The following is a 12985-nucleotide window of genomic DNA, read 5'->3' as shown; positions in this document are numbered from 1 at the left end:
AAGGTACTGAAAAAGTCTTGCCTTCTATCTCCAAACTCAATCATCAGAAAGGCGCATTGCACTTTTTTTGTTTTTCCACTAAGGGTTTCTTGGAACATCAGCTTTGTGTGATTCTCGAATCTTGTCCATATCTTTTTGAGGTTGTCACTTGTCCAATCCATTGCAGGGTATGGGATGTTTGTTTACATGGCGTTTTAGAGGATGGAAAGTTGGACACCATGTATAAGGTCTCAGAGTTTATTATTTAGACATAGAAACTCCTTCATCTAAAAGAGAAAGGTAAGAATTTTCCAGCACTAAACTCTTTAATCCAAATCGGTAGTGCTGATCTCCGTTTCATGACCCTTTCACCAAAAGTTCAATGTGGAGCTGAAGGCCACCATCCTGCACTTTTTCATACCCTTTCTGATACCTGATTCACATACTCGTTTCCAGCAGCAATTCTCCCAACCTCTGACGTCATTTGTGTTTCTGCGTAAAAGTGAAGAGACGTCAAAGTAATCAGACTTGTAAGATGCACCACCATCTTCAACAGGAAAAACCGCAGACATTTCAAAATAATGAAAAGGTAGTACGCTAAATAAAAAACTTAAAAATTTGCTTATATTATATTTTACGCCCTCCCCCACCCTAATGTGTAAATACTTAATCTAAATCATGTTTTCTCTGGATATATAGACATATATTTATTACAATGAAAGCTACATAGAGGCAATGGCAAAACAACAAATGATAACACATGATACTAACTCACATAACAGTGTATATAATAATAACTATGAAAAAGCATAACAATTGCAAAAAGAAAACAAAAGGCACATTATACCATGAAACCCACATTATTAACACAATATGTCACACACATGACCAATATGTTTTAAGTGTTTTAAAGTTAGGCTATGTGGATCATGGCTACAAAAAAGAAAAAGAAAATGCTTCAAGCACACCATATAAAATAACTTTTAACATTCTTTCTTGTCCTGCCTATTGTCCACAGTCTAAAAAATATCTCTGTGCTGCATGACAGTCTTAAGCTTCACCTGCCTGGATGTTGGAGAAGGGAACAACGTGGTTTCTTTTCCATTCGGGTGGTCCCCCTCTGGAATAGCCTATCTGAGTCTACCATCCAAGCTGAGACACCCGACTCCTTCAAGGCTGGAGTCAACAGGGACTGGGAGAGGGCTGAGTGGAGGCTGGACTGGGAAGCTAAGCCAACATAATTACATCACTCACCACCAGCGAGAACTACAGGAGGATCTACCACCTTATCTCACTGGCAAATGCGATTTAAGGTAATTTAAGGTAATGACCACATGTCCATACCTCCCCACATTCTTAATATCTGCTTTACACTTTCCTTTTAAAATTATGATCATTCAATCCTTCCCATATACCCCAATCCCAAAAGTTTCTACACTCAAATCCTTTAACAGTAAGATTTTTGTAGCTCATATAATTGAATTACCAATAAAGTGAACATACCGTTTGAGGTTTTTTTATGTTCTTTACATATATAATAATTGCTTCTACTGTAAATTCAAACCTAAGAATGTTTTGAGCTCTTAAAAGTGATGAATTTTCAATTAAAGTATGAGTTATCACTTGCTTATGACAAAATAAGGTAAAATTCTAGTTAATTGACTTCTTGCTATCTCAGAAATGGTTTAGGTTAGGAAAATGAAACTTTTAGGGATGAACCTACAGACTAAAGTATGTCCTGGGAAGTTATTTTGAAGCAACTACCTCCACTCCTTCTCCCTCTTCAGGGCCCTGACCTTTGATGACCTTTAAAAATATGTGTGTTATAAAAGTGAAACCTTGCAAAATAGACCTTCTGCTTAATTGAAGTACAACAACATTTTTTTCAGCTTCATAACTTTGCTCAATTCCATTTTATAAGGTTTTAAAGATATACAAATACATTTCCTAAATTTTGAAAAAAAAAACATTTATAGGGCTGATAATTCTACTCAAATAACAAGAATTGTATTTTCAGAACTAAAGGCAGAGAAAAAGCAACTATTAACTGAAAATTAAGGTAAAATGTTGTTTTGTCAAAATTTCAATAGGTATAGACCTGTCATGTAGGCACATTTGAGGGCCCTCTAGAGGGAGAAGGAGTGGAGGTGGCTACTTCAAAATATCTTCCCGGGACATACTTTAGCCTATAGACTCATCTCTGAAAGTTTCATTTTCCTAACCTAAACCCTTTCTGAGATAGCAAGAAGTCAATTAACTAGAATTTTACCCAAAATAATAGCCTACTACATTTTCTCTGTGCTAAAATTATTTATAATAAGGTTGGTTTAGGTTAGGTTAGGTCAAAAAGTGCTTAAATTTTAATCTGCATTAGAAGCAATTATTATATCCATAAAGAACAAAAAAAGGCATTGAGTAGTATGCTCACTTTATTGGTAAGTCAATTATATGAACTGCAAAAAATTTACCCCTTTAACTCCTTACAATTATGCATGAAGTCCTCTAAGTCCTCATTTCCTCTGCACATCAGGCAAATATTTTGGCCCCTCTGTGACCAAAACCTCCCTAAATACTTCCTTCTTTCACCAAATGGCATAAAATTGCCCCTCATTGAAATAACCCACCTTATATCCTCCTGCTGGTGTCCCACTTTATAAATAGTGTTTGTCTCCCTGTACCTCCTTGACCTCCACATACACACCTATAGATGCTGCCATAGTCTGACTTGCCTGCCATACCTGGATCTCCTGCTCTTGCAGTTCAATTTTTACTTCTTTTGCCATGGATCCTACTTCTCCTCCTGTGCCTACCCCCTGGTTTCAAATTCCTGACCATCCTACAACTATTCTAAAAAAATTTCTATGCAGCACTTATATTTCAACTTAATAGGCCTAACTGAATCAATGCTGATCAAGAAACAGAAAAACACATTGGACACACATACACACACACACACACATATATATATATATATATATATATATATATATATATATATATATATATATATATATATATATATATATATATATATATATATATATATATATATATATATACAAGAGTTGCAATTATGCATTAGTTCTAAAATCTTTTATATCTCCAAAAATATGATTTTTTTAGATTTGTCAGAATAGTCTTAGTAAGTAAGCTAGGCTATATCATTAGCCTATTTATCTTAGCCATTTATGATGGTATTATAAATGGAACACAAGTTAATAGTAGAGCCTGGTCATACATACACTTTTGAGCTTGAGTCTAATTTTAAAGAAATACCTAGGACACAAGGTTTTAAACTTACAACAAGGCATCCCCAACACAGATATAGGCCTACTGAATCATGGACAAATTAGACCAAAGACAAGTGTGATGAAGAGAATAATTACATGTAATTAAGGTGTGTTGATTGTTTAGACCAGAGGATTATTTAAAGCAAGCCTTAAAAAAAATCCTAAAATCACTTTAAAGTTATCATAGATTGTTTAGCTAAAACTACACTTATCTTATTCCTTGGAGTGCACTGCTTCACTTTATTTACATCCCTCTGATTATTATTATTGCTATGGCCTGACTCACCAAACTGAGTAAAAGCTTAGGCCACAAGAGCCCATTGGTTCAGCCCCCCTCCCCCCAAAAAAAGGTATGAAGTGTGTCCAGGTGATATCTAATCCCAGCTAGGCAATCTTCTATGAGATATCCTCTTGTATTCACAGGTATCAGACATATTGGTAATTGAGGAATCAGCTCTTCCAATTTTTGTGGGATGATTATGAAATTCCCAATGGCTAAAGTCTAATGGCTTCAATAATCTTTTTTATTTTAGACCTTCAAAGTTGAAGAAGGAGTTTGGTTAGCATAGAATTATATTTTGCAAATTTATTTCTTTGGTTTTTACATCCTACCTTTGTTTTAGTCTTGTTCAGTCCTCTCAAGGATCCATCTTCTTATAGTAGCTTCCCAGAAATTCTGAATGAGGGGGATAAAAAGCTCTAGCTCATAACAAGTCATTGATGTCCCAAGAGTGAGCTCTTCATTAATCAATTTATTTCCTGTGACATATCACATATTGTGTTATTGAGACCTAAGTCACATGATTAAACTCCATATGATTATCCAATTTCATCCCTTTACTTGAGGCAATTTTTTCAGCTTGTTGATTCCACTATGTTAATAGTGTTTTATACATTTACACATTAATAAAAGTTGAAGAGAAATGAAGAAGTAAAATAAAAAGAATAGGCATGTTGCATGCACCAGGATCTGCCCAGAAGTGTTCCTCAAGTGTTTTGACACATGTCAAATTGGGTTCTGACTTATGTCAAAAAAAGGTAACTTTTGTTCTGTTGAATTTGTAGGTGAAAATGCTCTAATTTCAGAACATCGGAGTTTTGTACCCTTTTCTGATAAAACTTCAAACTTCTAATCCAAAAGTTAGATTTGTAGATGTTTTTCCTGCATACTGAAAACCTTTCCAAACCAAAAGTCTTTAAATTAAGCCTTCTGGAGTAGAAAAATGTTTTTTTTTTTACAAAACTGTTGAATTATTGGCACATTTACCTTATTTAAATAGTTCCTGAGATTTTCATCTTAATACTCTTAGCCTTTCAAGTAGTTGCAATAGAAGTAGTAGCAGTAGTAATAGTAACAGCAAAAGTAGCAATGGTAGTAGTTTTAGTAGTAGGGCCTGACCAATATGGATTTTAGGGGTTTGGTACTGATATATTGGTTTCACACCAACATGATACTACTAGAATTTGCCAATAGATTACCCTCTGGACAAAAACCTTACCTAAAGTTTAAACCCCCTATGCAGGTTCCAAAAAGTAGGCCATTTACAAGAATTGTTGTATTTTCTTTACCTTTTCAGGTATTTATTGAAATTAAATATTTAAATCCAAATTTCAATAGCTGGACTTTGAATTCTAATCATTTACATATTAATGTGAAAACTCTTCTTTACATTTACGTGATATGGTCTTTTACTATAGAATTTATGCTAGGCACACTAGATACAGGGGGACAGCTAGAGTCTGAAGTTTAGAGAAGGGATTTAAACAATGTGTTGACAATATTGTCCAGTATGCCAACAAACGAAGACACACAAGCTGGCTTAGCCGCACCCCTAACTGGATACTATGGTTTTAACCATTTTAATCTTTCACCATGCAAATGAACATTCATTAAACAGAAACTGTATGGTTTATTGTATTCTTTTTAGCTGTTTTAGTAGAAGATGTACATTCTTGAAGTCACCATGCATTTAGAACATTGCTGCACCATGTGTGTATTGACAACTACTGTAATTTGACTTCATTTGACTCACCATTGCTCTCTCCACCACAGTCACCTGGACTGTGGCTCCTTCCCCAATGCCTGGAAAAGCGAAATTATCTAAAGAAATCTGGTGCCCTCCTCTAGACATGTTGCATGTAAAAAAAAAAGTATATCAGCTGATAACCAACATTTTATTTCCAATATTTGATAATGATACTGACCCTCATTTTGGCCCAATAATATTGGTTGGTTGATATATTGGTTGGGCCCTAATTAGTAGTTTCATGAACATATTCTCCATAGGTCAATTGATCTTTCCCTTTAAGCATTCTCTGAAAGTTCTAACTTAATACCCAAATCCATTCTTGAGATACATTCTGTTGACAATCTCCATGCACATAGTGTGTTTTGATCTAGTTCAAATTTCCCCTCAATATATTCTGATTTTTCCCCCTCCTACACTTAGTCTTAAAAGTTAGTATCATAGTAGTAGTGGTAGTAGTAGGAGAAGTAGTATCAATTGTAGTGTTGTACTTGTAGTACTAGTAAGAGTAGTAGCAGCAGTATTTATAGAAATAGTAGCCTGAGCATGCTAAATTTTGGTCAGTTGAACATCCCCCTAATGACACCCAAGTAGTTTTGTTGATCAGATGCATTTGCAGAAAAGAGGGCGTCAGTGCGTGGGGGGGGGGGGGCTAGTTGAGCTCCTAATACTTTTGACTTGTAAAAGAGAACTAAAACTTTCAATTCCTCATCAAATGAGCCCTCCTCTAAAGTTTATGTGACCACCTCTTCCATAGAAACCTTATATGCCCCTGGACATAACTTACAGCCCTTGCCCCAGGCTCTGGGGGTTGCATCAACTCTGAAAGGCTCTTTGTATGAAGGGCGAGTTTTCCTCTGATCCCTTTTGATTTGTAAAAAAAGGTACTAGACCTTTGATCTCCAATAGATTGTGGCCCCTCCGAAGCCTTTAAGACCACCCTTTCCATATAAACCATATGTGTTAATAATTGGCCACTAGTATAACTTATAGTCTTTGTCCTGAAGGCTGTGTTGTGGGGGGGGGGTGTCATTCCCAAAGACATAAATTACTGGACCTTTCAACTATACTGAGAAAAATGGCTATCTCAAAACTTTGATTGGATGTGCTTGTGGAAATTACGGCCAGGGGGACTGGTGTCCCTCTAATCATTTTTAACTCTTAAAAAGAGCACTAGAACTTTCAATTTCCAATCAAATGAGCTATTTTCAAAGTTTTTGTTACAACTCCTTCTGTACAAATTGTCTTGGTCAGAAAAAAATAATAATAAATTGTGCCCACATTGCACTCTACTTCAGCAGATCTATTGTACTGCCTATGATTTGGTATTAATGCTAATTCAGGAATGATGGTTATTATTTAAATTATCCTTAATAATAACAGTTTATTGCGGAAATAAACTTATAAAATATATTGAAAAGCGCTGGAAATGCTAATAAGTCTCCTTTTTTCTTTCTCTTGTATTATTAGGCTCTAGAACATCATATAGAGCTGTTAAAGGTCATTTGAAAGCTATTGCTATTGTTTACATGCTTTTTATAATTTCATCATGACAACATCGTCATAAAATGCCTTATGGCACCAAAAATGTGATTTTAGGGTCATTTCTAGAGTTAAAAGGCTGGAAGCCACAAAAGGTCTACCACTGAGATCTGCATAATGGAAAATCCTTAAACTGATGTTTAAAATCACCATCTTCAACATTCCCCTTCCCAGTCTCATTTGCGAGTTGAAAATAAAAGAAAGACTTTTGAAAAAAAAACTACCAAGTGAAAAATAATTCATTTAAATACAAAGCTGAGTAGTTAATGATAGATGCTGTTTATTTTCATCTCAACACTGAAATTCATTACAAAATAAATTGTTGGGAGGTTGAAATTGGCCATCCAAAGTTCTCATAATTAGTTTTTATGGCTCTTGGTATCTACCAAGTGACATATAGCAATTGCAGATTCTGTTGGTTGGTCTGTCGGTCTGTCTGTCTGTATTGGTTTTGCTACTTTAGGCACTTCCATGTAAGGCGTATCAGGAACCAGACCAGATTTAATTAGAAATTGTCGTTTCACCGATTCGACCATCTGGGGGAGAGTGGGGGGACGGTTAAATCAGAAAAGTTAGAAAAAAATGAGGTATTTTTAACTTACGAACGGGTGATCGGATCTTAATGAAATTTAATGTTTGGAACGATATTGTGTCTCAGAGCTCTTATCTTAAATCCGACCGGATCTGGTGACATTGGGGGGGAGTTAGGGGGGACCTAAAATCTTGGAAAACGCTTAGAGTGGAGGGATCGAGATGGAACTTGGTGGGAAAAATAAGCACAAGTCCTAGATACGTGATTGACATAACTGAAATGGATCCGCTCTCTTTGGGGGAGTTGGGGGGAGGGGTTAATTCTGAAAAATTAGAAAAAATGAGGTATTTTTAACTTGTGAAGGAGTGATCGGTTCTTAATGAAATTTCATATTTAGAAGGACCTCGAATTTTGATATTTAGAAGGACCTCGTGACTCAGAGCTCTTATTTTAAATCCCGACCGGTATTAAGACTCTGATTTTCCTTTTAAATCAATCTGTGGATTCTTAGAATTTTGCTATAGCTCATACCATTTAAGCTCTTGGTTCTTGGCTCTTCTGACCTCGTCACAAGTGCCATATGAGCTCTTAGCTCTTGTTTATTTCTCTCACACCATAAAGGCATGCATTAGCTGGTCACCTGTTTTGATGTTACACAGAATACTTCACCTGAAAGTTCCAAATAAAAGTTACAGTTGATTCACTTGTCAAACCTGCTTCTAAGCATACCACTACTACTACTACTACTAACAACTCACCACAGCACCATGCCGCCTGAGGCCAACAGAGCTACGCACGCTTCTCCCCCATCCCAATATATTCAATGCCTCCCTCTTTACACCCTCCCAGGAAGTTCCCATTTCCTTTAAATCTGACAAAAAATTTTCATATATATTGTAATAACAAATAGCATGTGTAAACAGCGGATAAATTGCATAACTTACGTCCCTTCCCATAGGCGGTCTGGGGTTTCACGTCATCCATTGAGGCATAATTATGGGACCTTTCAAGTATGCTGAATCAAATAGTCCTCTCGAATTTTTTTAATCAATTGTCTTTGGGGAACTGGGGGGGGGGCGTGAGGAAGGGGGGTATTTGCCCCCAAATCTTTTTGGTCACTCAAAATAGACTCTAAAATTTTCAGTTTCCGTTCGAATTAGCTCTCCCGTTCTTGTAGGACCTTTGGTTTTGATACAGTCATCCCTGTTAAAAAAAAAAACTCATCCATGATCTTTCTTCTGACAAAAAATAAAAGGTTCCACATTTTCATAGATAAGAGCTTGAAACATTTAGGGTAGGCTAGGGTTCTCTTGATATTCTAAATCTGAGGGTGTAATTTTTTTATCTCTTGACTTTTTGAGGGTGTTTCCCCCTTTTTCGGAAATTGGTCAAATTTTTTCAGGCTTGCAGCTTTTGATGGGTAATGGTAACTTAATGTATTTCATATATTTGATATCTGTATAAAAATAACTAATCCTTTTAATGGACCATTGTTATCAAATTTCCGTTTTTAGAGTTTTGGTTACTATTGGGCCGAGTTTATTCCTAGATTAGAGCCTATATTATGCAAAAATTTAAGCACAACCAGAAAAAAACCGTATTTCTAATTTTGGAGCCAAGACCCAAATTCAGCAACCCTCCCTCCCCTCTATTCACACATTTATAAGAAGCTAATTATACTATTTGATCTAGCGACCGAAACGAGAAACGAAGTTTGTGCTTTTAACCAGCGCTATTGCAAGCTTATCCTTAGGCCTTGGGTTACGTTGAGTCAAACAGAGCTTGATTTAAAAGGGGATTGAGTTACATCAAGGTTGAGCTAAATGAGAGTTCAGTTGAACACTTTTAGTTAAATAGAGCGGATGTGTATGGGCGTTCAGTTGAATGGAGATTGAGTTAAATGGGCTCAGTTGAACGAGGGTGCAGCTAAATGGGTGTAAGTTCAATGGGGGTTGAGTTGAATGGAGGTTGAATTAAAAGTGGTTTCAGTTGAACGAGAGCTCAATTAAATGTGTTCAGTTAAACAGGGGCTCAGTTATACGCCAAAGTCTTATAGTTTTTAAAGTACCAAGGACAGTGAAATGAAAATTTTATCGTTTGAATTGGTTATGTGGAAACTGAAGCAACCATATCTATCTTTGAGAATAGGAAAAATCGGTCAAATTTTAATGAAATAGACCTTCTTTTTAAACAATGCACCTTTCAAAATTCACAAAGAATTGGCAAAAAAAATTGCAGCAGTCATAAATTTCAGATCTTAAGCTGGAAGACAAAGTTGTGGAGGATATTGCCCAGCAGCTGGAAAGGTATATGGTGAGGATCGGGAAACTAGCTTCTAGTCCCCAAGGCTTTTTTGGTGGGTCTTGAAGCATTGGGCTTCTGTTGCTTGAGCCTTGACTCAGTTTAGTGAGTCTACTTGCAATGTAGCAGTAATTGGCACTAAACAGCCTCAGAAGGCGTAGATTTTCTTTGAAGGGTTGCTTGCCATTCAAATATTTGATTTTTTATTAACAAAAAGCTTTGTTAAACTTAACCTATTAGTTTTGCTTATCTCTTTTAATGGTTTGGTGTGGTGGCACTGGTGCAGATGTGTTCTACCCCCCCCCCCCAAAAAAAAAGATTTCTATAAAATTATAGCTTTCAGGTATAGGTCTGATAAATCAGGATGTAGTAAAGGTATATGGTAAACACAATGTCCTTAGCCTCATTTGCCGGTCATCTCTCTTTAGAGTGAGAAGGGGTGGAGATAAATGCTTATAGATATCTGCAATGCTTAAAGACATCTTCAGGGGGGCATAACTATCTCAATCTATTCCCGAACATTTAATTTAAATTGTCCAACTTCAGTGCTCTTCAAAATAAAAAGTGCTTGTAACCTCTGAGTTTTCCCTGAAGAGGCCAAGAGAAGTATGCGTAACGTATGGCTTAAAATCCTTGCTGAATAATTACGATTGTGTTTTCAAAATACAACCAAAATTAAGGAAAGCAGTTTGTTTTATCAAAGTTAAGACACGTTGGGTTTTTTTTTTTCTACAGTTTTCTAAGCCTTAGGATTTATCACCCTTCCAAGTCTTACTGAACCTGTGCCATAGTTTTTTATTCAGAGTTCAAACTGATAACATCTGGCTTCCACTCTGGATGTAATATGTAGTTGTGGTTAATTTACTGGGCTTCTTGACATTTTTTTTTTTTTTTAATTTAACTGTAAACAGCAATCTTAATCTCTGACCTAGATTTGTCTCTATTGTATTTGAGGGGGCAATAGACTTTGGCTTATGATTATTTAAATTATTCTACTTGCGAAAATCTTTTTGTGAAACTATTACTAATGCTACTATAGCTACTACCATTACTGCTACTGCCACTGTTGCCGCTGCTACTGCTACAACTATAACTGCAATTACTACTATTGCTGTTAAAGGTATTAACGTGAAAATTTCAGGGAATGTTGAGAGGACTTTGACCTAAATCAAAACGCATAGTGTCCATGCATGTTGGCATGAGGACGTATCAGCAGTTTCCCAGGAACTGTTCAGAGTATTAAGCTAAAACTTTCAGCGTGTCTTGGGGGGGGGGGTGGGTGTTAAAAAAAGTACTACATGTATACTCCTACTAATGTAACTACTACTGCTGCAACCGTTGCTACTACTGAAGCTAAGCATTATAAGGTGAAGCTTTCAGAGAATGTTTAGGGGGATGTTGAACTAATCAAACCACTATGAGCATGTAGATTGTCAAAAGTGTGTACGAGCAATATCTAAGGAAGGGCTTAGGGAATCAGGTTCTAACTTTCAGGGTATGTTGTGACGGATTTTGAACTAACCAAAAGGCACTATGTGGATACTTCTATTACTATAGTTGCTATTACAGTTACTGCTACTACTGAGGCTATTGCTATTAAGGTGAAACTTTCAGGAAATGTTTAGGGGGAGTTTTTGCACTTAGGTTATTAAAAGGGTATATAAAAAATATTTTAGGAACAACTTAGAGCATCAAGTTGAAAACTTTAAGGGTATGTTGAGGGGGATGTTGGAAGTAAGCAAAACGAACTATGTGCATGTCACCACTGTTACTACTGTCACTACTGTTACAACGACTGCTTCTACAGAGGCTAAAAGTATTGAGGTGAAATGTTAAAAAAATATTTAGGGGGATATTCAACTAAATTGAAACACACTATGTGCATTCGGGATTCTAGAAAGATACATGAGCAATTTCTTATGAACAGCTTAGAGTATTAAGTTGAAGCTTACTGGGTGTGTTGAGAGGGATGTTGAACCAACCAAAAGGCATTCTGTGCCTACTGCTACTTCTAGTGGTACTGCTGCTACTTCCACTAGTACTATGACTACTACTACTGAGGCTAAGGGTATGAAGATGAAACTTTCAGTGAATATTGTTGGGGATGTTAAACTATGTCAAAACACACTATGTGCATTCATTTGAAGCTTTCAGGGCGTGTTGAGAGAGATGTTGAACCAGCCAAAAGGCATTCTGCGCTTACTGCTACTACTACTACTGCTACAGCTCCTACTCCCACTAGTACTAGAACTACGACTACTCAGGCTAAGGGTATGAAGATGAAACTTTCACGGAATGTTGAGGAGGATGTTGTGCTAAATCCGAAACGCACTATGTCGATGCAGTTTATTAAAAGGGTGTAACAACTATATCCCAGTAACAACTTGGATATTGAGTTGAAACTGTCAGTGCATGTTGAGGGAGATGTTGAATTCACCAAAAGCTACTATTTGCAGTTTACTGCTTCTAGTATTACTAGTAAGACTACTCACAAGGCTAATTGTAATAAGGAGAAATTTTCAAGGAATATTAGGGGGTATGTGTGTGTTGAATTAAACTTGAAACGTGGCCTTGCGTATGCAGACTGTCAAGAGCACGTATCAGCAATATCTCAAGAACAGCTTTGAGTAATAGGTTGAAACTTTCAGGGCATTTTGGGGGGTATGTTGAGCTAAATGGAATACACTATATGTATACTACTACCACAAGTAGTAGTAGCACTACTACTGGTACTGCTATTAGTAATACAATTACTAAGACTAAGGGTATTAATGTTGAACTCTCAGGGAGTGTTAAGAGTGACATTGAGTTAAATCAAGACGCACTGTGTGTATGCATGAAAGGGTGTATCAGCAATGTTTCAAACGGATTAAAATATTGAGTAAAAACTATCACGGTATAAGGGAAAGGACGTTGAACACCAAAAAGGTACAACATGAATACTATTACTTTTACTGTTACTAATACTTCTACTGCTATCACTAATATTACTCCAAACGCTCCTACTATTTCTTGTGCTGCTACGACTACTGCTTTTGCTAATGCTAAGGATATTAGTAAACTCCCAGGAAATTGTGAGGGTGGTGTTTGACTGAATTAAAACACTATGAACGTGTGAGTTATGAAAAGGATGTTTTAGCAACATTCCAGCAACGCCTTGGGTTATTAGACTACAACTTCCAGGGCCACTAGTACTACTATCACTTTTGCCACTATTACTACTACTACCCCTTCTGCTATTGCCACTACTATTGAACTAAATCAGGATAATGTGTTTATCCAGGTTACCAAACTAGACTAGGTTGTCAAGATAT

The 12985-nt window shown here is 36.4% G+C and overlaps 1 protein-coding gene across 1 annotated transcript in view; it reads left to right on the top strand.

The window, feature by feature from the left end:
• Positions 1-491: 491 nt before the first annotated feature.
• The window catches only part of LOC136032022 (protein pelota-like), a 252051-nt gene continuing 239557 nt past the window's right edge, over positions 492-12985 (top strand). The window contains exon 1 of the mRNA XM_065712099.1: positions 492-568. The gene's annotated coding sequence lies outside the window, so the exon portion shown is untranslated. The remainder of the gene's footprint in view (positions 569-12985) is intronic.

This window comes from Artemia franciscana, chromosome 10 (genome assembly GCF_032884065.1).
Source record: "Artemia franciscana chromosome 10, ASM3288406v1, whole genome shotgun sequence".
Taxonomy (NCBI): Eukaryota; Metazoa; Arthropoda; class Branchiopoda; order Anostraca; family Artemiidae; genus Artemia; species Artemia franciscana.
The sequence above is the reverse complement of the archived record's forward strand: the minus strand, read 5'-3'. Positions and strand labels throughout refer to the sequence as shown.